A 25,612-nucleotide genomic window follows, 5' to 3' on the forward strand; every position below is an offset into this window, starting at 1 on the left:
ACGGAGAAAAACCAGGGAGAGCACTCCCTGGAAGCAGGCTCTGGGGAAACAAACAGGACTGACCTAAACTGACATTTTCAGCATTTTATCATTCACGAGAACTTCTATCTTCCCATTAAAACAGGAACTGAGGAATCCCTATGTGTAAGTCACAGATAAAGAACCTCTTATCAAATAAAAGAATGTTTTGTCATATAAGTCCCCTTTCCCTAATAACAGTTATCATTTACCTGGCATAGTGCCAGTCTCCGTTTCTCCCTTCCCTAATACTGACAATAGCTCTTCCAAGTTGATATTATCACTGTTCCCATTTTACAGATGAAGGAACCAAGACTCAGAATGTATCCCGCCCAAGTCCTCACAACTGACGTGCAATAGTGGAACAGATCTAGCTGTCTGCCGTCCTTTGCTCTACCTAAGCCCCACTGCCAAGTTTTCGCTTCGCCCTTTAGTTTTATGAAGTCTTAAGTCTCACAATAATAAATGAAGAAAGACAGGACAAGTCATTTTTTCTTAATTCGCAAAAGAGAGAAAGGAGGTGCAAAAAAAAAAAGCAAGCCTTAGTTCACTCAGCCAGGTCACAACACTGGTGTTTAGGGACTACAGTGTTCATCGCCATTTTCCACCCATCCCTCTGTGCCCACCTCTAAAATCCCATGTATACATAAAGTAAACCACGCTCCCGGGCAGGGCCAATGTGAACATAGCTCTGAGTCATGGGGATGATGACCACAGTTCCACAGTTGCTCCCAGAAGGGCAGTAAGGTGGGTGTCCATTGTTTTGCGGCCGCCATATTTGTCCTCAACCCTACCATTTTCGTGTTCACCCACCAAATTTCAACTGGCACTTCCTGCATGCATTTTCCTGAAGGTTCACCCTGGCTGGCACTCACACAGAAGGTTCAGGATACTGGGGAACCTCCAGCCTCTAGGAGCAGCCCTCACCCCCTGATAACTTGCACTTGCACATAAACGCCCAGCTCCCTTGCTCTCGGAAGCATGGGTCCCACTCTGTGTTACTGTTTCCCCAGAAAGACGAAGCGCCCTGGCCCACTGTGCTAACGGACTTCGTGACACCCTCTCTACCTATGCTATCTTCCCTCTCTTGTCTTATTTCTCTACTGCCCTGTATTTCCTTCACCTCCCAAATAAACACTCTATACTCAAATCCTTGTCTCACTGTCTGCTCACTGGAAAAACCTAAACTAAGATCCCAGAGTATACCCTAGATCAGTGCTTTCCAAACCCCACTAAGGATCAGCAGACTGACAGTTTTTGAACAATATAACTACCTCTGTCTCACTCAGACCTGCTGAACCAGAATCCTTGAAGGTGGGCCTCTGGTCTCCTCCCCAAGAGACCTAGAGTGACCACTCAGGGTAGTAACTCCTACCGAGAGGACATTCTGCACTGGAAATGTCTTCTCAGACGTTGTGCTTGGCGAAACTTTGCTGCCATACAAAAGCGAACAGCTGTCCTCTCACGGAGAATGAGTGTCAAGTGAACCCTTAATAAAATTTCCATTTTTTGCTGTTTTTTGCCTTACATGCCAGAAAATTAAGAGAAAAAAAAAGTCTGTGCTTCTATTTTAGTAACACATCGGATCTCCTAATCTATCCAGCTATAGTTTAGTTTCCACTGCTTTTAACCTGCTGTCACATATAAGTAGTAGGTGATCTGATTGTTTTAAATTATTACTCACATGTTTCTATTTTATTCCAAGTATGTCTTCAGGACCCCTCAAACCCTTCATTTAGTGACACAGGGAAAACATTTATGTTTATTTGCTGCCTTTTACATTGCCCGCAAATTTAGAGATTGTTTCCAACTCATTTCCTGTTTGGTACTGCTTAAGTTCTGATTTTTTTATAATTTGTTTCCCCTTGCTTTTATGTGCCCCAAATGTTTGATACCCAATCATCCTTTTCTGTGAAACTATACCTTAATTAATAGGATTCAGGATCAAACACAAGTTCGAGCCTCAGAATCCCACAGGCCTCCAGTGGCCTCTGCTCATGAGATCCCCTCACCCACCATGGCAAGAAGGAGGTGGAGTGTATGATCGTGTCATTTTCCAAATCTGTGGACTGAGACCCAGAAATGCTAAGTGACCTCCCCAGCATGTCTCTAGGTAATAAGTGAAAGAGCTCAGAATTGCAGGGAGTTCTCTTGACACCAAAGTTCGTGCTCTAGCCACTTCTTATTTATGAGGCATGAATACATTTAGAGAGGCCTCAGATAATTGTAAGGAGAAGGGTAACAATCTGGTTCCAGAAAACACTTGGTTTTAGGGGATAAAAAAAAAATCCCATATTCATCTCTCCTCAAACTTGGCAGATAATATTGTCATTGTCGCTGGCATTATAAAACCATAAGCACTATGTTAGTGTTTTATTGTTGGTTTTTTTCCCCTCCACTTATTGTTTTCAAACGATGCCACATGCTACTGGCTAAATTGAGTTCCCCTCAAAAGCTGGAAGTTGAAGTTGAAGTCCTAATCCTGGTTATTTCAAAAGGTGTCTGTACTTGGAGGTAGGGACTTAAAAGAAATAGGGGCACCTGGATGGCTCAGTCGGTAAGCATCTGCCTTCAGCTCAGGTCATGATACCAGGGTTCTGAGATCAAGCCCCACATAGGGCTCCGTGCTCAGCGGGAAGCCTACTTCTCCCTCTCCCACTCCCCCCTGCTTGTGTTCCCTCTCTCGCTGTGTCTCTCTCTGCAAATAAATGAATAAAATCTTAAAAGAAAGAAAGAAAGAAAGAAAGAATTAAGTTAAAATGAAACCTTTAAGGTGGGTCTTAAACCAACGTGACTGGTGTTCTTATAAGAAAGAGGGGTTTAGGACACAGAGAGAAACACCAGAGATGCTTATGTCCAGAGGAAAGGCCATCTCACATCCCAGCAACCAGGTGACCATCTGTGGGCCATCTGGGAGAGGCCTCTGAAGAACCCAAACCTGCAGACACCTTGACTTCCAGAACCGAGAGAAAATAACATTCTGCTATTTCAGGCACTCAGTCTGTGGCATTTTGTTATGGCAGTTAGAGGACTAATACGATATATTAACCCTTGATTTCTGGGCAATATTTTGGAAGGTTTCCTTATGAGACAATGTAGGAAAATTTTAGAAAATGCAATTAATTAATGCCATCCCATATCTGGATCTTTTTTGTTGTTCTTAGTTTTTGGAAACTTTTTTTTTTTTTTTTTTTTTTTTGGAAAAGGATCTACCTCTTAGTTCTGGAAATGCCCCATACTGAAAAGTAAGTATAACAACTCTGAGAAATGAGGACTTTCATGTAGATATATGAGAACAAAAGAGACAAAATGAATAAATTACCAGATAGTGCTTCATTTCCAGCTAAGACTATTTTAAAGGGGAAAAATAGCCATAGGTAATAAAACATCTTAATTGGAAGAATGATATAATTATCAGCGTGCCCTATATTTAATTTCATCCCAGTTCCTACTCCACCCCCTGCCCTAGCTTCCTCAGAAATTTTCATCAGAGCAAAAAATCTCAAATACTCCATTATGGTAAAACTTAAAACTGGGAAGCTTTATCAATTCCTTTCCAACAATTTCACAGTAGATGGGCTCAGTTTACAGTCCAATGATCACTTCTCTGATTAGGGGCTCTGAAAGCTCAGACCAGCACGGTAAATGAGGACTCTTGCCTTTCACCTTTCAAAGACCAATAAAAACACTGTAATTAGAGTTGGCTGGCCATTTGGTGGCTGCGGTACACAGCTGGGTCCCCTCAGCAAGCAGTGACTGTGGTTCAGCCAGTTAGAGACTCGAAAGACTTGGGTAGGCAAGAACCTTCGAAGCCAGCGACTGTGGGAAGCCTATTAGAACACTGTTCCCTGTGCCACAGATTCAGCTACTGTGAAAGCCTACGTGTAGAGAGGTCCAATTAACCCAGGGTTTTAATTGGCCTTGTGATGTGGTTAAAAAAATGACAACAAAACAAAACAAACAAAACAAAGACGTGTTTTCTTTTGCTTGCAAGATGAAAATAACCTCAATGTTTAAAAGCCTGAAAATACAGAATCCTGTTGAAAATGAGAGTAATTTAAAGAACACGAGGAAGAAATATAAGTTCCTCCAAACCTCACCACTCAGAAGTAACAGGTCAACATTTTGAACTTTCTTCTGGACCTCTCTCTCTTTACACACATGTAGAAAACTCTGTAACAAAGCGACATCTTATGCACCTTTTTCAGACACATTGAACAGCTCTCTGTTTTCCCCTCTGTAATGCCCAGGCCAAACCCCTTAGTGCCAACATAGCTCTTATTAACCTGTCCTGTCCAGTTTTCCAGAATGTCCTCTTGTTTCCACCCCCACCCCCTAACTCCATGAGGTTCCTGTCTCTCGGCTCACGAATTCCTGAAAACTTCCCTTGCCTCTCGTGAGGCTCTTTGAAGAGTTCAAAGCTGGTATGCAGTGTAATCAGCCTTGCATTTCTGGCAAGGCTGGAATTGCAGGGGGGTGGGGGGGTACAGCAAGGGATGGTCGGAGACAAAGAACCAGATATTTGTTGCACAAATTCAGGTGGAAAAAGCTAGTCACCCAGGTAGGGATTGTGGCAGTAGTGCCAGAAAGCAGGTGAATTTAAGAGCTGTTTGGGAGATGCGTTCCAGCAGGCAGTAAATGCGGCTCTCCTGCTCCTCTTCCTCCTCCTCATCCCCACCGTCATGAAGCAGCTGTTATTACTACAGCTGTGCTCCATCCCTAAGGTTTAATGATTATACACGAAAATAATGGACTCAATGAAAATACATGGACTTGAAGCTTCAAGAAACTAGCTTAATTGTTCTAGCCAGGCCACATGGTTTCATTGTCAGGCTCAACCTGATGTAGCCAAAAATAGGTTTGATTTCAACTTCATTACAGATGACATGACCTCCTATCTTTTCTTCTGGTTGTCAGAAAAGGATAAAGTTCATTTATTTGAAGACCTCTTCTTAATGAAGGCTTTAAATCAAAAACCGCAACCGCGTATCCCCTTGCAGGGAAATGACTCAGCTCATGTTAATGTCATTTGTTAAATTTCTTGTCTAATCCTTGACATGAGAATAGTAACCAGCCGGAATCTCCGTCATGCTAGTTTCTCCCCCATCTCCACATACGTAGAAAACTGTTTTCAGGGAGGCCTGGGCAATCTCTGCACTTTCATTCAGGAGATTAGGCTGTGAGATATTTGTACCCTGAACTCACAAAAGGAGATGTTCTTTAATGGTGGGTGGAAACAACTAGAATATTCTTTCCCATGCCACTCAAAAGTCACATCATGGTCCAAACCAATCAAAAATGTTGTATTATCAAAGGATTTTTGTCAAGTTGTCAAAAATAAGATGAAGTACATTGTTTTTAAGACTCAGTATAACAAAATATTCGCTGGGAAATTTAACATGGTCTTGCGGAAATTTAACATGTTAATTCCACAAAATAATGAGAGCAACCACTTATTGTTCAACATGTATTGAGCAATTACTATGTGCCAGGTATCTGGCTTAGGACCTTTCATGACTTTCTTGGCTACTCTTCAGAGCAGCCTTCTGAAGTAGATACTATTCTGATTCACATTGTACAGATAAGTAAACTGAAGCATGGAGGGATGATGAACTCATGTGAGGTCACACCTCCAATGTATAGCAGGAACATCAGTGCAAGCCATCCCCACAGAGGTGGCCACATAGCCACGTGCTAGCTTCACAAGGCTGCTCCATGCCAGGAGGACACGGTCTGTGTGTTTTCATCATCATGATAATTAACACTTGGGTTACTTCATCTGAGCCTGAGAACATGATGCATCATTATGGTCCTCATTCTCTAAGTAAGAATGTATAACAGAAGAACCTTCAGTGAGTGACCAGGGTCCCTGAGTTGGTAAAAGAGAACAGGGACAATGACCTCAGTCTTCTGATAGACAGGGTGCTGCTGCAGGTGCATTTCTAAGCCCCAATAACAACCCATTCCAAGATGTCAGGGCTGTCACACCGGATGTTAGTTACTCTCTGGCATGGGGAGATGAAGCTGGACATTATTCACATTAAGGGACATTAGATGTCATCACAATTAATCATTTGTATGTCTTAGCCAAGCTGCCATGATTTAATAACTCTTATTCATCATAACTAATAGGCTATGCAATTTAATAGCTAGGTGAATGTCTGATTATCACCTAGATTACAGTACTCTGCCAGTACTGAGAAGCTACCAACCATTTTAAGAGCTAATAGCTATAGGGCCTGGGTGGCTCAGTCAGTTAAGTGTCTGCCTTTGGCTCAGGTCTTGATCCCAGGGTCCTGGGATCCAGCCCCATGTCATGCTCCCTGCTGAGCAGGGAGCGTTTTTCTCCCTCTCCCTCTGCCCTCCCCCTGCTTATGTTCTCTCTCTCTCTCTCTCTCCCTCTCGCTCGCTCTCTGCATCAAATAAAAAAAAATCTTAAAAAAAAAAGAGTTAATAGCTATAGTCAAGGTAAAGTGTCTTCCTGAAGACAATAAATTATAATGTTTCATGTGATGGGTAGATGCTGAATCCAACATATGAATGTTCCAATTTCTTCTCTATGACAGGTTGGGTGCTCTAACCATACATACACTCTTCTCTTTAAGAAAGTATGCAGTAATTTTTTTAAAAAGATTTTATTTACTTATTTGACAGAGAGAGAGAGCTAACGCAGGTAGAAGCAGCAGCAAGCAGAGGGAGGGGAGAAGCAAGCTTCTCACTGAGCTGGGAGCCTAATGTTGGCCTCAATCCCAGGATCCTGGGATCGTGACCTGAGCTGACGGCAGACACTTAACGACTGAGCCACCCAGGCGGCCCTGCAGTAAATTTTTCTTAAACATGAGATTTTTTATTTTTCCTAAACATGAGAGATGTCTCCAAAACACAATTTTGTGATTCATCTGGAAAAAAAAAAATCTGAAGTAAGAAAAATAACAGCTTTGGGAATGAAGTAATCCTGTATGATTTAAATCTTTTTTTTCCCCTAGAGATTTCGCCCTGCCTAAATTAAATGACATTTTGAAGTGCCTTTTCATATGTATATATGAATTAGAAGGTGTAATTCCAAAAGCGAATAGGAGGAAAACAAGTATTCCTGTAATAGATTGGTCCACGCTCCCATCACATCTTACCTAGGACTAAGTGATTTGCAGTACCTTTATTTGGACAGAAGTAGCAGAGTCCAAGCCTCAAAGGGGCATCAAATGCTTCCCCTCACCCTCCTGTGCTTCTGGTACGTGCCATGAGAACAGCATATATCTCAGCCATGGGGCTAAGGAGCATGATAGACCCATGAAACAGATTTCCTGAACTTCCTGAAACAGATTACCTCGTAGCTTGAAGAGAGTCACCCCTGCTGACTTTCAGAACTGTGAGCAGGATAAACAAAAATATTTCCTCCTTCCTCAGTCTGTTCAGGCTGCTATAACAAAAATACCACAGACTGGCTGGCTTAAAAAACAAACATTTCTTTCTCACAGTCCTGGAGTCTGGGATGTCCAAGATCAAGGTGCCAACAGATTGGGTGTCTGGTAAGAGCCCACTTCCTGGTTCATAGATGGCCATCTTCTGGTTGTGTCCTCCCACAGCAGAGAGCATAAAGAATCACATTCTCTTTGAATTCTTGTAACAGCACCAATCTCATTCATGAGGACTTTCCCTCATGACCTCAGCTCATTTAATTTCCTCCCAAAGCCCCACCTCCCCAAACCATCACCTTGGGGGGAGAGGGTAATAACCTTAAAGTATACCTACAGGTAAAGGACTGAGCAGAAAAGTGCCCCCAAGATTCTGTCTACTGCTGTAAGTGAATGGTCCTCAACATCGATGGGGAGAAACAGACCAGGATTACTGCATTCCAAGCCTGGAGGGCATACTTTATTTTAAAAGGAAACACACTGTGTGTGTGATGTGCGTAGAAAAAATCCATACTCTTCCTTTGTAAAAATTCTTTGGGCAAACCCTTCTTCAATACCAAAATGCCACCTTCGTGTGTCAATCTGATTCTCACAGAAAAGCAAATGACTGTAGGGATGAGTATTAGAAAATGTTTTGCTTATTTCTAAAAACCACCATATGTAAGATTGATTAGAACCATGCCAAATCATATGTCTACATTTTATTGTAAAGTATCTTCTTGAGATTGGCTTGAACAGTTCATAAAACTCAAAGGACACATAGTCCATGGGGAATGAAGTGTGTTGAGGTTTTGCAAGGTAATTAGCACTTTGCTTAAGAACCAAGATACTCACTGTACCCAAGGGCTTCCCATCCGTGGAAGTGCAGCTCATTGAGAAGATAAGTATGTGGCAGGAGAGTCAAGAATTTCCATTTCACTTTCTTATTCATATCCTGATGTCAAAATTCACTGTTAATTGGAAATATGGCCTTTTATGATTTACAAAGTATCCCTCACAAGTTGAGTCACTGTGTGTGTCACAGCTATAGAGTAAGATAGAACCAGCTTTGAATCCTGATTTTTCCATTTCCTGGGAATCACTTGGGGTGACTTAAATACTATGAACTTCAGGTTTCTTTGACCATAAAGTTAGAAATAGTAATAACTACCTCCTGGGCTTACTATGAGGGTGAAATGATATTGACTATGTCAAGTGCATGGTATGACACCTAAGTAGAAGACCTAAGATTAAAGTTCAATATTGTATGTTGCTTCGAGATCTGATAAAATGGGGAGGGACACAAATGGCCTAAGTGCTAGTTCCCCTCTCCACCATTCCACTCCCATGGGCAAGATCCCTAGCCAAACAACCCTTCTTATCATGGGGACCAGACAAAGTCCTTGCTTACCCCAAATAATGAGCTACAGTTTCCCGCCTGCTCTTAGAATTATTCAAGCAAGCCAGCAGTTCCTCCCAGGGGAAGGAAGGGCACTTCACCCTCTTGTTATTTCCAAACCTTCCTCCCACAGCCCCTGATGCTTCACTCCCCAAGCACAACCCTGTGCAACTCTGCATGGCACACAGTGTTCTCCTGCCCTGAGTGTGCATATAGGCAACAAATAAGTAGCTGTTGACCCTATCTATTCAGTGTTGGCTGTCTTGTGTTTGGCCATCCCTATAGTTCAGGAATTTCTCCTTTAACAATGTGGTGAAGAGACCATCAAAACAAATATACAACCCGTTGCAAAATACAAATGGTAAATGATGGCATAATTTTCAAGAAAAATAAACCTTAACATTGTTCTCCAGCCTCTTAGAAACCCCTTAAGTTGTTTTCCCTCCAAGGAGAGAGGTGACCATCCTCTGTCTTTTGTTATCCAGAGCTGACATTTGGACACTGAGACCAAGGGAGAGGAGTGAGTACCATGGCTGGAAAGAAACCAAGGAGCCTTTGGCCTGTGTGATTCCTGCTCAGTGTGACCCATAAAATAAAGAAAGCAGGAATGAAAAGTCAGGTTCCACAGTCACTATAATTCTTTCAACATTTCTAGGCTGTCTTGCCCAGCTCTGAACTCATGGGATGACCCACAACACGTCCCAGTTTTGGGCTGTATCTCAGCACCCTGGGAGCTTTCTGGGTAGCCCAGTGGGTGAGGAGAAGCTTGAGTGCCAGAGAAGAACTCTGAGAGCTCTTAAGAAGCTGGAAGTGAAGATCTTACATCCTCAGTTGCTGGCTGCCACTGCTTCCTAAGAAACATTTCACCCTGAGCATTCAACCATTACACTAAATAACATGGAGGAACAGCACTGGTACCTGTTGCCATCAAAGCACTTGGTGTGATGCCTTACATTGAGAGGGCTCCCAACAAACATGGCTGAATGAATTATTGACCAAATGAATGAATGAATGCAAAAGTCAAGTGAACTTACTATGCACCTCATATATGGTAAGAGTGTAAGAATTATAAAATATGGTCCCTAAGCTTAAGGAGAATATGGTATACTTGAGGAGATAAAAACCAGAATCAAGGAGCAAGAAGGAACTCAATGTGGAAAGAAAGAGTTGCTGATGGTTCTGTGAAGAAGGTGGGGAGGGGAGGTGTTGAGGGGTAAGAGGAGTCTGAAAAGAGAGAACTGGGCAAAAAAGAGAAGTCAGCTGGTAGTGGAGTGGGGTGAACAGACGTCTGTGTTTTCTCTTTGTGGAATACCTTCCATGTTTCTTGCAACTTATTTTCAGAAGAAACAAGAAAAAAGGAAGAGGCATAGGCACATAGATGTCCTACAGGAAATGCTTGTGAGCTTTGAAAACAAATAGCCATGCTCTAAGTATGCAAATTAAATGAAAGGATTTCCTGTGAAAAGAGTGAGCAATTTTATCCCATTTAGCTTTCTTTTGAAGGACAACATTATCAGTTTTGCATGTTCTCCTCTGTGAGGTTTAGTGTACTCAGTGTGATACTAAAATATCATTGATACAATGGAAATGAAGCCCTACTTCAGGATAAATTCAAGAAAAGTGTCAGTTTCCCCTTGACGTTCTTTTTCATTATGTGCAGAATAAAAAGGGAGCCATGGTGTAATGAAGACTTGACAAAGCAATGTTGAGATGACAAATATCTGAGGCACAGAAGTTGAAATGTGACATAAAATACGATCACTAAAAGAAAATAATGGTACCTTTCAAACTGGCGGAAAAAAAAAAAATCCCATTATAGAAATAGGAAACCAGGAGTCATGCTTTTAGGAAAAGGCTTGAAGCCAAATTCTTTCACTCCCTCTCTGGGGGTGTGGTTCTATGTCAAAATATTGGAATCAGAAGTTGAAATATAGCCTGAAAAGCCTGGCTTAATGGACAAAATCACATTAGCAACCTAAAAGGAGTCGATAACCTTAAGAATAAGATAAATTTTTATATTTTGAAAAATCGTCCCAACTCCTTTGTAGATAGCAAAGATACAAGCCACTTACTGATATTTTTAAAATGTTTTATAGCTGATGTAAAAAGCTTTTGAGGACCCATCTTTAACCTAAGCATGCACACATACACACACATACACACACACACACACAGTTCCCTAGTTTTATTTTGAAATAGAGGCTTCACATTTAAACAAAACTAACAATATCTGTTGACGTGTGATGAATATGCCTCAATATCTCACAATTTCTAAATAATCTGAAGTATTTTCTTTCTTTCTTCAGCTAGAAACCCAAGATGACTAACATTGTGTGGCATTGACTGAGCCTTTTCAGTGTTTAGGGATTTGTGATTTGGGTTTAGAAAGTCTCATTGTCATGGTAATGTGAGATGATTTTATATATTTACATATCTAACTCACGGAAAGCTCTGAGTGCTTTGTTAGTCATTATAAGACCAAGTTATTAGTTTATAAGAAAGAAAATCAAAATGAAATTACTATGAGAGATAGTTTTGTTTTGTTTTGTTTTCAAGTTGTCCAAACTTAATATTCCAAGAAGGAAACTCAACATTTCGGTATTGTGACGGGTTTGGATTTAGGTATTCCTGAAGAGAACCATCCATTCTTGGAATAAAATATTCTCTCATCCTTTCCCCTCCTGACTTTGCTGCTTCCCCACCCTGAGTGCCTGGGAGCCGAGCTCAGCCCCTCACTGTGGGAGCCTTGGACACTAAAACCAGAGGATAAAGAGCATTATCAACCAATGTCTGAGATTGCAAATTGTATGGGACATTAGGAGAGACAGATGGAGACTAAGATTTGATCTGATTCTTGGTAAATCTGGCAGTTCCCCAAAATAATAAACGGACAGTGGAGACCCTTGAATGAACAAGTGTTAATGGGGAAAACTTTAGGAAGTGGGAAGAAGACAAAAACGAACAAGGAAGTCCATCACTAGCAGCTCCTTTCAGAAGCTTACAGGGTATGTATTGCCTGTAATGTACATGTACATTACCTACGACTGGGTGTGGGGTGGGCTGCCGTGCACCCATCTGCCTACCTCAGCTTTCTATTCCTTTGGGGTAATCCCTCAAACCCCTTCTATGAAGGACTATTTAAGCCCTCTTTGGGATCCACTGAGTGGAGAAGCTCTTCCCTTCCTTCCTGATCACTGCTGGGCAGAAATAACCCCCTCGATGCCAGCCCTAGGTGGGGGAGCTTTCTACCTGAGACCAACTACCCAGTAGAAAATACAGGTTGAGGGCACCTGGGTGGCTCAGTGGGTTAAGCCTCTGCCTTCGGCTTAGGTCATGATCTCAGGGTCCTGGGATCGAGCCCCGCATCATGCTCTCTGCTCTGCAGGAAGCCTGCTTCCTCCTCTCTCTCTCTCTCTCTCTGCCTGCCTGTCCACCTACTTGTGATCTCTGTCTGTCAAATTAAAAAATATATACATATAGGTTGATTTCCACCAACCTGCCAATGTCTCTTCCCACAGATCACAGTTAGAGGGCCAACCTATGAGCAAGGAAAGGAGGTGGAAGGAGTTCTGTCTGCGGTTAATATTCCAGTTATGTTTTCAGTTACAGAACTGATTGGATCAATGTGAAAAAGTAAATAGAGGAAATCAATTGGGGTCTGGTATATAGGAAGACCGATAAGTCAAATAGATAATGGAAAACTGCCTTGTGTCAGGCCCTGTGAGTCTGAGGCTCAAAGAATGGGTGCTCACCTTACTCCAAAGGGAGAAGTCTCTGTGGCTGGTCCACCTTGTCAGCACCTGCAGAAATTCCACAGGGAATGGAGGTGGGGGGAAGAAAAGAGGGCCTAAGGTGAAATGTTCTAGGCTCTGTGGCCTTGAGAAAGCCCGGGGAGTCCAGATCTTGGCTGCATGTTCGAAGCACCTGGGGGAAGCTGAGACGTCTTGACTCTCCCGCCACATGCTGGACCAGTTAACTCAGCATTTTGATGGGTGGGACCTGGGCATCAGTCCAGGTGATTCCAGTGTGAAATCAAGAGTGTGAACCACAGCACAGGGGCACGGTCATGTCAGACAGCTCCTAGGAAGCATGGATTCAGTTCCTCCAAAGCTTCAGTGTTTGGGGCCAGCCTATAGTAACACACAGACCTACAGAAACTCTGCTTTGATGGTTCTCAAACTGAGCTGTGTATCGGCATCACCTGGGGATTTTTTTTTTTTTAATCCCACCATTCAGGTCACAGATCAGACCAGTTAAATCAGAATTTTATGGAGGCAGAAGACAGCCATTAATACTTTTTGAAGTTTCTTGGGTTATCACAAGACCCATTCCTGAGCTCAAGTGCTCCCCACAGTTCACTCTGCAGAGAAATCACCTGTGGATGCTGACGAAATGCAGACTTAGGCTCACTAAGTCTGGCCTAGGGCCCATGATTCTGTCTAGCAATCTCCTGGGGAATGTTGATGCTGCCAGCCCATGGACAATACTCAGAGTAGCAAGGCTTTAGTCCATTTTCTTGTCAGAAAGCTACTGGGGAGACACCTGGGTGGCTTAGTTGGCTAAGTGTCTGCTCAGGTCATGATCCCGGAGTCCTGGGATCGAGCCCCGCATCAGGCTGCCTGCTCAGCAGAGTCTGCTTCTCCTTCTCCCTCTCCTGTTCCCCCTGCTTGTGCGCTCGCTCTCTCTCTCTCTCTCTGTCAAATTTAAAAAACAAAACAAAACAAAAAACAAAAAAACACCAGGGGGCATATATACTAGTCTGTAACTGCCTTAGGAATTTTGGAGACAGAGAGAGAGGAGAGAGAGAAACAAAAACAAAAAATCACCATTTCGTGATATATACATTATCAAACCACTCTTTATTAGAAAGTTATGTGTCAATTATACTCCAATAAAACCGGGGGAAAAAAACTGTGTCCCCTCTCAATACCACACTCGTTCATAACCAAGTCTAAATCCCCTTTTTACAAGGAATAAAATGGGCTCCCATATTTGTGGTCTGTGTGTCCTTGTAATATTTTTGCATTTCGGTCCCACTTTTGCCGGTTATTCTGTGAGCAACAGAGCAACTTCTTCTCTTTAAATGACTGGACTGAACAGACCATACAGCACTGAGCTTGGAAGTCATCTTTCAGAAGGTGTTTGTAAATGTACATAGCAAACCGAAGGGAAGGGTTAGATTCCCACGAGTGGAGATGTGGTCCACAAAACAGAAATTAAAAGGCAATTCATGGTTCTCTAGCTGTCAACTCTTCCCAGGAACATACTCCTTGCCATGTCCTACTTTCTTTGATAAAACTGTGTGAAGAGGGACACCAAACCATAGTTAGTCCACACTTGCCTAGCCAATGAAAGGGGTTAGACCATTTGGATCAATAATAAATGGAATATTCCACACCTTTGGACCAAGAAATTAACTGCACAAGTCTTGGTTGGGATGATTTAATGTAATAGAAGTAATTAAGGTAAAAGGTGTATATATTTTCACTGAATGCAAGTGCAAATTAAGTCAGTGGGGTAAGGTTGCTGCTCTTTATTCATTAAATTATTCAAAAAGCCTAGGTCAAGTCCAGTGCTAAACTCTATGCAAGCAGAAAATCAGACAGGGTCTCTGGTCTTAATGAATTTATCATCTAGCGGTGAGGAAGTTATAACTAACATAATCAGCTACAAAATGAAATCTGGAGTCTAGAGCCGAAGCCATATTTGTCTGCCTCTCCTTCACTGCTTGGTTTTCATCTGGAGTGTGTTCATCTCTAGGACAAAGATCTTAAGTGGAACGTTAACAGAACACAGATATTCAGGAGGGTGCCATTAGAAGAAGTCTATAAATAAGATTAAGTTTGAAAAAGAGGAAAACCTAGGAGAAGCTGTGCTGTGATTTTCAAATATGGGCAGAGTGTTTATTCAGAAGTGGGTTGGAGCTAATTTTATGAATCTGTGGAAAGATGGCTCAGGGCCACTGGGTGTCACTTAGCAGGAGGCAGATCTGGCTTGGAAAAGAGTGGCCCCCCAAGGGGAAGGCATTTGCTCAGAAAACACCACACCGCACGTGTTTTGAGTTCACTATGCCCAGTGAGTTCCCACCTGCTAGGGACCATCAAGCTGGTGCTGGCTGGCACTTTGTCAGGAAGGATATAGGGAGGACCATGGCTATGAATAGGAGCACAATATGATACTCGGGAGAAAAGCACAAATTTAAGATGCTCTCGAGTTTCTTAGACCCTCTTTTGGCTCTAAACCCACACATCTTAAAAAAAAAAAAAAAAAGAGGCAAAAACACAAGGGGCACAAATTTAAGACGCTCTTGAGTTTCTTAGACCCTCTTTGGCTCTAAACCTACACATCTTTAAAAAAAAGAAAAAGAGAGAGTGGGCTACAATTGATAGGCATTCCCAAGGGCCTTCAAAGTAAAATGTTCCAGGGGACAGCTAGAGTAAAGGACAGGAGGAGACTCCAATCAAGATTGAGGAATGACGAGTAAAACTGAGGGGGGGAATGAGGCTGAGAAATAAAATATAAGAGGCAAAATAAAGCCTTGGAAACATGATCTGCCCCACCTGGGTCAGTGGACTGGAAGACGATGGCGCGTAGGAAGTGGTTCTGGTAAAGGATGTTGGAATAGACCACGGAATGTCCTAGGGTTTCACAGGCACCTGCATTTGCTATCAACTGTGACTGAAGCCATCCAATCATTCTGGAAAACCAGACACATCAGCTTAGCCCAGATCACGGGACTACCTGGTAGGCCTCGCGCCCACGAGATGGGGACAGTAGTGAACTGCCTTTTCTGCTCTCCGTCCAGTGGAAAGGTGAGAGCACAGCTTGTGGAAATGCCCTTCTTCCCTGACTGACAGGCCTGGTGAATCTCAGCCAGTAATTAGTGCTGAAATTCCCCCACCCGGCAGGTTCCAGAGAGGTCAAGGCTTGGTGCTGGCCTGAGTGAGCAGGGAGAGCCACGTTTTTGCAAATTTCTAAAACATCTCATCTTATAAATAGCATCTCTGCTAACTCAAAAGGGAAAGGATTTTAAACTTTAACATCCTTCTTGTCATTTTCATACTTCACTCATTCCCTGCAAGGGAAACTTAAGTTCAGTTTCCTAATGAGATCCTATTTCGTTTTATTTCTCATCATAATTACACGCGGGTTTCTAGTGATGCTAGGAACCATTTGTAAAAAGTTACTTTCCTCAAAATCACTGTCCTACCGTTCTGGAAACAGTCCCATTTGCACTAGAATTAATAGCAAACCCTTCACCCATCCGCCAGCCTTTTTAAGATTCTTACTGAAGCCCAGATTTGATTCCAAGTCATTGAAATTTTCTCCTTTAAATCACCAGTCAACAAATTCTACTTGAACATTGTAGGATTTGGGTTTAAACATTAGGTTTAAAAAAAAATCAGGATAGGAGAAGAAACCATTCCTTGGCTCAGCAAGTTGATCTGGCTAATCCAACTGCAAATCCTCCTGTTAGGGGCAGATTTGCAAAACTTCAATCAGCACAAAGGGAACCTTTCATAAAAGCTTTTCTCTGTCACATAATGTTTGGCTGCCTTATTCTAAAAAACCCGTCTTTCCATCAAGATACATAACACACCGTTGATTCAAAGTCTTTTGATTCTGTTTAAAAATGTTGCTGCATTAAAAAATAAGATGAAGGAAGAGGAGCCATTACAATAATAATATCCAGATACAGTTTGAAAAAAAATGTTTTATGCCTCTAATTGTGTATTTTGCCCTATTACTTCCCTTCTGTGCGCTTATCATTATCCTTTTTTATTTCTTGCCTCTCTCTTTGCTGTCCCTTTTACTGGCCTATCCTTCCTTTTTTCCCTCTTGCTTCTCTGTGCAGAGCCTCCCTAGCACATACTCCATATGAAATTTCTTGAGAAACGTTTTCTTTTTTCTGAATTTTCAAAGAGATGGCTCCTTCTCATGAAATCCTATCTCCTTTGTGATGGGATGTGGTGTTTGGGTTACAGGATGCTTCAAGGCTTCTCAGCTTCTTTGGATCTGGAGATGAAGGGAGGAAATGGAAACTGGTGACTGGTGGAAAGTTTTCTATTTTTGTCTGTGAAACTTCTAGTCGACCAGCTCCACTTGTAGGTGATTTTTACCGGGAGGATAAATCCACTGATACACTTTCTTTTGAAAGAAAAAGATCTACAGCAATTAGAATAATTGCATAGAAATAATGCATTCTCAGGGACAAATTGTTTTCATTTGAGAGGTTTCTGGGATTCTGCAGTATTCTTCTGACAGAATGACTGGGTGGTGGAAGGATGGAGATTGGTGTAACTCAACTAGAGATTATCCACCAGGAAAAATAAGTGGTCATCTCCAGAAAGATCCATTGTGATAGAATTTGGCACCTGTAGTCAACTTCCCCAAAAGCTATAGCTCAATTCAGGGTCAGTTACAGCCAATTTTCCTCTTTGCAAAACCATGTTGCTGGAAGGAATTTTTCGTGTCAACTAAATACATTGATTGGGTTACTCTAAATGCTATCTATTAATTTTATTTCAGCACTTATCACATTGTACTGTGAGCATGACCCTAGGGTTGTTTTTTTTTTTTCCCCCTCTCCTTCAAATAGCTGTTCATTAATTGAAGTCAAAGGCCATTTTATGTTTATCTATGTGGCCTATACCCATTATATAGGAGACATGACATGAGTTAGGCTTTTTCTTTGGTGAAAGATTTTAGTGAGATTTTTCTCTCCTGGGAAAAACATTTTTTAAAATTGCGTTAAATCATGTTAGCTAGATTCCTGTGTCTCATTGCTATTTTTTAGTTCTGCTTGAAGGTCTAGGATTGGGATTTCAGTAAAGTCCATTTTTCAGTCATTCTTGAAGGAGACACACCATTGGGTGGAGGGACCAATGGGACCAGAGCACCAGAGTAAATGGAAGAGCCCAGCATGCTACAAGTTAAGAAGAAAAAAAATTTTTTTTATTTATTTATTTGACAGAGAGAGAGAGCACGCAAGCAGGGGACATGGGAGAGGGAGAAACAGGCTCCCCGCTGAGCAAGGAGGCTGATCTGGGGCTCGATCCCAGGACCCCAAGATCATAACCTGAGCCAAAGGCAGATGCTTAACTGACTAAACCATCCAAGTGCCCCAAAAGTCCTCTTTTAAACCAGCAGATGTTGATTGCAGCCTCGGGAACTGTTCCTTCACCAAAAACCCAGCAACTGTGCACCAAGACGTGTTCTTGCTCCTGCAATACAAAGTAGTTTCTTTATGTGAATGAGAAATAACATCATCGTACACACTATGCCCAACTGGGTCCCTTAGAGCACTGGCCAAGCACACTGTCAACCAAAGGGTTCTCTGAGGCTAAAGAAGTTAAGATTTTGAGGTAACACCATTTGGTGATGACAGCCTCTTGGGAGCTCACTCATTTGTTAGTTCATATGCTGTTTGTAGCCAATTGCTTTGATGGAACAAAAAAAGTAAATGAAGTAAATAGACATGATGGTGAGAAGCCAAGGTCCAGCTGTGTCTGGGACACATTGCCTCTTAGTGGAATTTAGCTACAAACCACCAGGCATTTTGGAAATAATGTGAAGGGCATGATATAAAGCAAGAACAGGAATCAGAGCACCTGGGTCCTACTTGTAGCTACTAATTAGTAGTGTGGCCCCACACAAATCATTGTTTTCTCTGTCAGTGAGTTCCCTCAATGAAACCAAGAGACAAGGGCTTATCATTCTGGAGCCTTCTCCCTTCATGGAGGTCACGGATTGTCTATTCTTAAGTTCTATCTCCTTCCTATAGTTTATGAAATAAAGTTCAATTTTATGACTCTGACCCCAGCCTATATTCATGTTTTCATCCGCCACCCACACTCAACACACAATCCATTCTAAAGAAGGCAAGAGGTGAATACACTCAACCTGAGATTCACAAAACCAATGACATATGTTGGTGTCCCTACATAAGTCCTTAACAGGAGTAAGTCTTTTCTTCTCCTTCTCCTCCTTCTTCTTTGAGAGCCCAAGCTAGCCCAGAGCCTGGCATATTATAAGTGCTCCATAAATACTTACAAAATGAAGGAATACAATGTGCTGCTTCTCCCAGGAATAAATGGAAATGCACAAAGCTTAAAATTGATTTTCAAGTACTTGTAGCCAGTGCATTTGTGAAAGCTGAGGAGTTTGCTGGTGCACTTGAACGTCTATCTCCTAGATGGCCATATGCTCTGTGTAGCTCCCAAATGCTGCGGTCATTCTGAGCCCGAGTCTTATGTTCAAGCATTTCCTGGGGCCTGGCATGTCTTTCTCTTTGCCTTTCATTTTTCCAAGTCCTGTACCATCCATGAAACCTTCTCAATCTACAGACCCATATTTGTCTTTCCTCTTCTAAAGTCCTGTATCACTTAGCATGTCTACTTTTATTCAACTTTTGTTGATTAGTATTTAATGTGTCACAGATAAAAACACATGCATGGACTCAGGAGACTCATATTCTTGTCCTAAGTCAGCACCGACCAGCTCTGAAATTACTAGTAAATCTCTTAACTTCCCTGGAACTAATGAGGGAATTTGTTGAATCTGGCCCTCAGTTAAGTTTCAACATTTGTGCTTAGTGATTGGTAGGGTCTATCTGGAGCAGGGCTCTGTAAAGATTTCGAAGGCAGTCCTTGGGATCAGTGGGGAAGAGTCTAACTGGCCACAGTTGCTGTGCTCAGAGCAGAAATTACATCTAGCCCTAGAGCTAGGACTAACCTCTGGGAGTCTGTGGGCACATGCATCTCCTTTCTGAGATCCTAACATTATCCTTGTCTCACACTGCTTGCTTGTAATAATCTACAGCCTTTAGCTCTGTGTCTTGCACATAGTAGTTGCTCTATGAAGATATTTTCAATGAATAAATGAATACTTAAACTTTGAACAATTCCAAAAGTAAGCCATTTAAATTAAATCAAAACATGCTGACAGAAATACACAGACTTCTTTCTCCAAAGCATATTTTATCAAGACTTTATTTTTACTTCCCTATCCTAAGACTTAAAATGTGGGTTTCTCTGGAAAGAATTCCGTATATACAGTGTGATGATGAAAAGCTTTTAAATGCCACTAGAGGGTTATAGCCATATGTTTGATGTATTCCCTATGATTAGGCAACTAAGATATCAGATATTTCTTTTTTTGTATGCAGCATTTATTTTTAATTTTTTTAAATAACAGCTTTATTGAGATATAATCACATATCATAAAGTTTACCCTTTTAAAGGGTAGAATTTAGTGGTTTTTAATATATTCCTAGAGTTACATATCCATCGCTGCTATCTAATTCTAGATATCTATCATCCCCAAAATAAACCCCATATTTATTACTGGTTATCCTCAACCTAGCATACCCCATTGCATCCACGCTCTAGCAACTGCTAAACTATATTCTGTCCTGGTGGGTTTGCCCATTTTGAACATTTCATATAAATGGAATCATAGAACATGTGATTTTTTTTTCTGTGTTGGACTTCTTTCACTGGGCATGTTTCCAAGGTTCATCCATTTGTAGTATGTCATGTATCAGTACTTCATTTCTCTTTATGACTATGTAATATTCCATTGCATGAATATACCACATTTTGCTCGTCCATTCATCAGTCAATGGTCATTTTGGTTGTTTCTACTTTTGGGCTATCATGAATAATGCTGCCATGAATATGTACAGCTTTTGTATAGACACTTGTTTTCAATTCTTTTGGGTATATACATAGGAGGAAAATTAGGTCAGATAAGAAATCTTTAACTTGTGGAAGAATTCCCCAAATTGAGGTATAAGAGGGATATACAGGTATCATCATATTTTAATTATATTGTTCCTGAATGATAAGTTCTAGCTTATCCCTCTCCTTTTATAACCAAGCAACTTAGTGATATCCCTGGTCAGTAGCAGGGACACTGAGGAGGAAATTGGACGTGAACTAGCATAGAATGAACTAGCATGGATGGGAAAAGCCTCACCACATCTCTGTTCCCCATACACCTGGAGATAATGGTGCCAGTTTCCAGAAATCAGTGGGGCAGGAAATGTCAGCCAAGGCAGCAGATATCTCAGGGAATGGGACCTGCGGCTAATATGCACAGACAGGTAGATACCAAACTTTGGATGATCTGTTAACAATTCTTCCTCTTTCTCTCTTCCTTTGCATTTTCTTGGAATTTCTACTTTTCCTTCTCTATCTCATAGCCATGTTATTTTTAATAAGAATCCGGGAGCAAATTTCTCAGTGGAGATTGACTGGCTGTGATACAGACTCTGGGATTTATCTGTGGGGTATCTGTGGGATATTCTGAGCTGTGTCCTTACTGGAATAACACCAACTGCAGAGCATTGTTTTGACCAAATGTAAGATAATAAATGAAAAATATCCAAGATGGTGCCTAGTGCAGAGAAGATTCTAAGTAAGTGTCACAGGTGCCACCTTTTCTCGTTAATACAATGCAAATTTGGGTGATCCAAAGAACAGTAAGCTTGTAGCCAAAATATATGGATTAGGATTTTAGTTTTGCTTTTGCTAGCTTCATGAATTTCGGACAACTCAGTATAAACCTGAGTTTCTCTGACTAAAATGCAAACAATCATACCTCCTTTCCCTTGCAACTGCCTACCTCCCAAGACTCTGCAGAGTATATAAAGAAGTGCTTTGTAAATGTATGAGTGTTCCATAAATGTGTGTATTAATAGGATTTTTTCCCTCCAAGCTCCTGACAGGTCTCAAGCCCGATTCATGTCCTCACTGGCAACAAGAGATCAGAAGGAAAAAGAACACACCCGAACTTCAAATACGGGTGCGGCCACAGACTGCTCACCTCACTCACTCGATGACAGATAGATTCCACAATATTTGTAGACAAATCTTGTCTCCTGATTTCTGAAACTCAAGACTGGGATAAATGCGATGTTGCACTGAAATGAAGGTAGAATCTTCTGGTACGCGGCAGTACCAAGTCCCAGAGATGCCACAGAATCAGTGCATCTGACTGAGCTTGAGAGTATCCACACCCCATGTCATTTTTATTACTGACCTTCCATCCTGGCATTCGATGCCAAACACATGCCCCTACATGTTCCATGAATGCTTTATTTTTAGGGGAAAAAAAAAAAAAAACTTCAAAGAGGGAAGCCCAATACTTATGGCTTTGGATTGCTTGACAACCCAAATTCTAGCCTGTTTTCCTGAGCTATAGAATCTGCCAAACTAAAAATTACACTCTAAAACTCTCAGGAAGGTAGAAATCCACAGGAGAATTTATATTTCACCACACAATTACAACCCCACATGTCTTAGAAAGCAAAGGAGAAAATTGAAGCTGTACCTCACACTGGGAAGAACCAATTTTTGGCCAGCAAGTGTATGGGTATGTCGGGCCCTAGGAAACGTTCTAAGGTCTGGGCTTTGGTATCATGTTGCTGAGTGGTAGGTGGTATCAGCAGTGATGTGTCTGGGTGAGAGCTCCATGGTATGTTTTGTTATATTTGACTGCATTTTTCTTCATTGAATAGTGTCCAGGGCTGACTCTCTGTGAACTGCTTAATACCGTTTCAGATCTCTTTCTTATTAAGAGCTAAAGTGGATTCTGCTGTCGGTGATTAACAACGCTGACCAAGAATATGCCATCATGGCATCTCTATGAGAGTGAAAAGAACTCCTGGTTCTTTTCTTTCACTCACAGATTTAGCCAAATACTTAGAAAAAAAGTAAAAAAGAGGTGTCATCATTTTGAAATTAGTTTTACATAACCTTTATATTATGAAGTTGAGAGAGAGAATTAGGAGGGTTTTTTTTTCTATGATTATAGTCAATTTAATGCTATATGTATGCAAGGCTTATATAGTCATAAAATTGTTTTGGGGGTATCATCTATTTTTCTTTAATATTTTCAAATCTCTCTTCTAAATCTGTTTTCTTCAAATTAAGAACAGCAGTTGCCTGCCAAAAGCTAATAAGGTTATTTTAATTAGTCTTAGGAAAGCCTCCTCCTTAGCAAACACAGATATTTTTAAATTATGATTTATGAAATTAACACAGCGTTAACCATATTTTGCCCTTCTGGGGACTTTCTGCTGGAGGACTGTTAGTTTTTCAGGCTCAGGCTCTTTAGGCACTACATTTAAATCATGGCTTGAGTCTTAGAAGAAATGTGAGAGGCAGACACTTGTATTTATTTTAGTCAAGAGAGCCAGCCAAAGGTCATTCTAACAACTAGCTACTGCCTCATTCTTATGAAAGAAGAAGAAAGAGGGTGGGAAGAAGGAAAGAAGGAAGGAAGGAAGGGAATCTTCACATTACTCTCCAGGTCCAGTAGTCAGACACATGTGCTATTTCTTCTAATTTGGAATCCTGTTTACTCTTATTTAATACCTAGACTTTAGTCCTTCTTTAAACCTGATCACTTTCCTAGGGGACTGCAATCTTTTGAAGAATGTCAAAGATGATCTTCCTGTTTGAACGCTTGTTATGTTCTTTAGTTAATTAGTTTTTCCTCTCCTGAAAAGACCTCTGTTAGGTGAGGCTCTTTTAGGTAACTATCATACCAGAATTGACTCAGGTACATATTTGTTTCCACCTGAGAGCTCCAAGGGTCCTTGGGCATGTATCAGTCAAAGATGGAGTTAAGAAAGTGGGAGGAAGATAGGCTAGGTTAGGTTAACCAGGTAGGACCAAGGATGGAAAAAAATCACTTCCACTCACATACCATTAGTCAGAGCTGGTCATTTCATTTTCTAGATACAAGGCACCTGGGAAACGTAGTTCCCGGTGATCATTTTCCATGAATTCCTGTGAAAGCAGGAACATAAACCACAGATGGTCACTGGCCACTTCTACTGATCCTCATAGTCAACCACTTTATAAAGATTTTCTCCCTTAAAGAAACTCCTTCAGACACAATTATAATTTCTCCTAATTTATAGATGAGGAAGTCTCGGGAAGATTAACTAACAGATCTGGTAGGGTGCAAAGCCAGGATTCAAGAAAGTTTTCAGAGAATTTTATATCCTGAAAACGTATGCAGTCCTACATAGCAAAACCTAAGCATGAAAGAAATAGACAAAAAAAAAAAAAAAAAGAAGCATAACAGAGGCTAGAACCTACATTTAATGTTTCAGAGATAGATAGCCCATCACTCTCCGAAAGGATTATTTCCGATTTTAGGGAACAAGAAGAACTTGGAAGAACATGAGTGTCCCCTGGCTTTGTTTGCAGTGCCGAGGATGTTTCTTCCTTGACCTTCATTACCCCAGGAGCTTGTCCTGTCCTCATGACAGGACTGTTCACTGTTGGGGAAGCTCTGGTTGTAACTGAACCTCCCACCACAGTCTTTATAGACAACTTTATATGTCTTTTTTTTTTTTTAAGATTTTATTTGACACACAGAGAGAGATCACAGTAGCCAGAGAGGCAGGCAGAGAGAGGGGGGAAAGCAGGCTCCCCACTGAGCAGAGAGCCAGATGCGGGGCTCGATCCCAGGACCCTGAGATCATGACCTGAGCCGAAGGCAGAAGCCTAACCCACTGAGCCACTCAGGTGCCCCCTTTATATGTCTTTTATAGACAACTTTACATTGTGTCTATTCTCCTTTGGCATATTAAAACATGAGATAGATTTCATGCTAAAAAATAAAGATTCATTTAGGTGTGAGCAGTTCCTTAGTATTTTGCTTTGGGCTTCTACACCCTCAGAGCAATGCAGGAGGGTCCCATAGCTTCCCCACCACCCTCACCCCACTCCTGCCAATGGAGAAGAAGCCAAAAGAATCCATCGTTTTGTTTTTGCGTGCCCCACACTGGGTGATTAGCTTGGCTCTTACCTTTGAGCCCAGGGAAACTGGATGCTTGCTCAGCGTCCGGCTGCAGAGGAGGGAAGGGTTTTCCCTTCCAAGAGGCCTTCTTCCTGGCATGCCTTCATTAGCCCTGCCAGGCAGAGGTCATTGTAGCTGGACCTTGTATCTGATTGCACTGAGCCCCTTTGTGTCCGCCTAGCTCCAAAACTCCACTGTTAGGCAGAGCCGGGGTTTTTAGGGGCAATTTTGTATCCAGACTCAGAGAAAACCATTACATAATGCTAACAGTATCTCCTATTTTCTCTGTTTCAACTGCTGTCTGTACAGACTCTACTGTGTGGTCAAGGTAGTGAGACGTGGAGAAAAAAAAGGACTAAAACACCTTAGTTTAAACGCTGATAAGGAGAAGGGGACAAGGGCCAGAGAGTAAAAAAGAAGAGCTTGTCCCATGTAGAAAAAGCATGTTGATGAGCCCAAAGCTAGAGGAACAAAAGTTCCCCATACCATCTTCTAGAAGGTTTCCCCTCTGTGAGAATGAAAGGTTGTTTCTGAGGTACAAAATGTTTTACTATGTCTGGGAGTGTTCAAAACACTAACAGAAGGACATTTTCCTGAGGGGGGTAGTAACTTAGACTCGAGGAAGAGAGGAACTTGGGAGAGCCATCTGTTCTGAATGTTCATGGTCCCTCAGGATCTTGGATGAGAGAGGCAAAGCTCATGTTAAGATTCTCCAGAGAGAAAGAGAGAGAGTGTGTGTGTGTGTATGTATGCATGTGTGCATGTGTGAATGTGTGCATGTATGTATATGGGGAGAGAGAGGGGGGTTTTAAGGAATTGGTTTACTCAATTGTGAGGCTGGCGAGGCCACAGTCCACAGGTTAGACTGGCAGGCTGAAGACCAGGGGAGGAGTTCATACTGCAGCTCAAGTCTGAAGTCTGCTCCTGGCTGACAGATTTCCCTCTTGTCACAGGAGGACGGTACTTTTTCATTTGGTTAAAT

Source organism: Martes martes (assembly GCF_963455335.1).
Source record: "Martes martes genome assembly, chromosome: 1".
Classification (NCBI taxonomy): Eukaryota; Metazoa; Chordata; class Mammalia; order Carnivora; family Mustelidae; genus Martes; species Martes martes.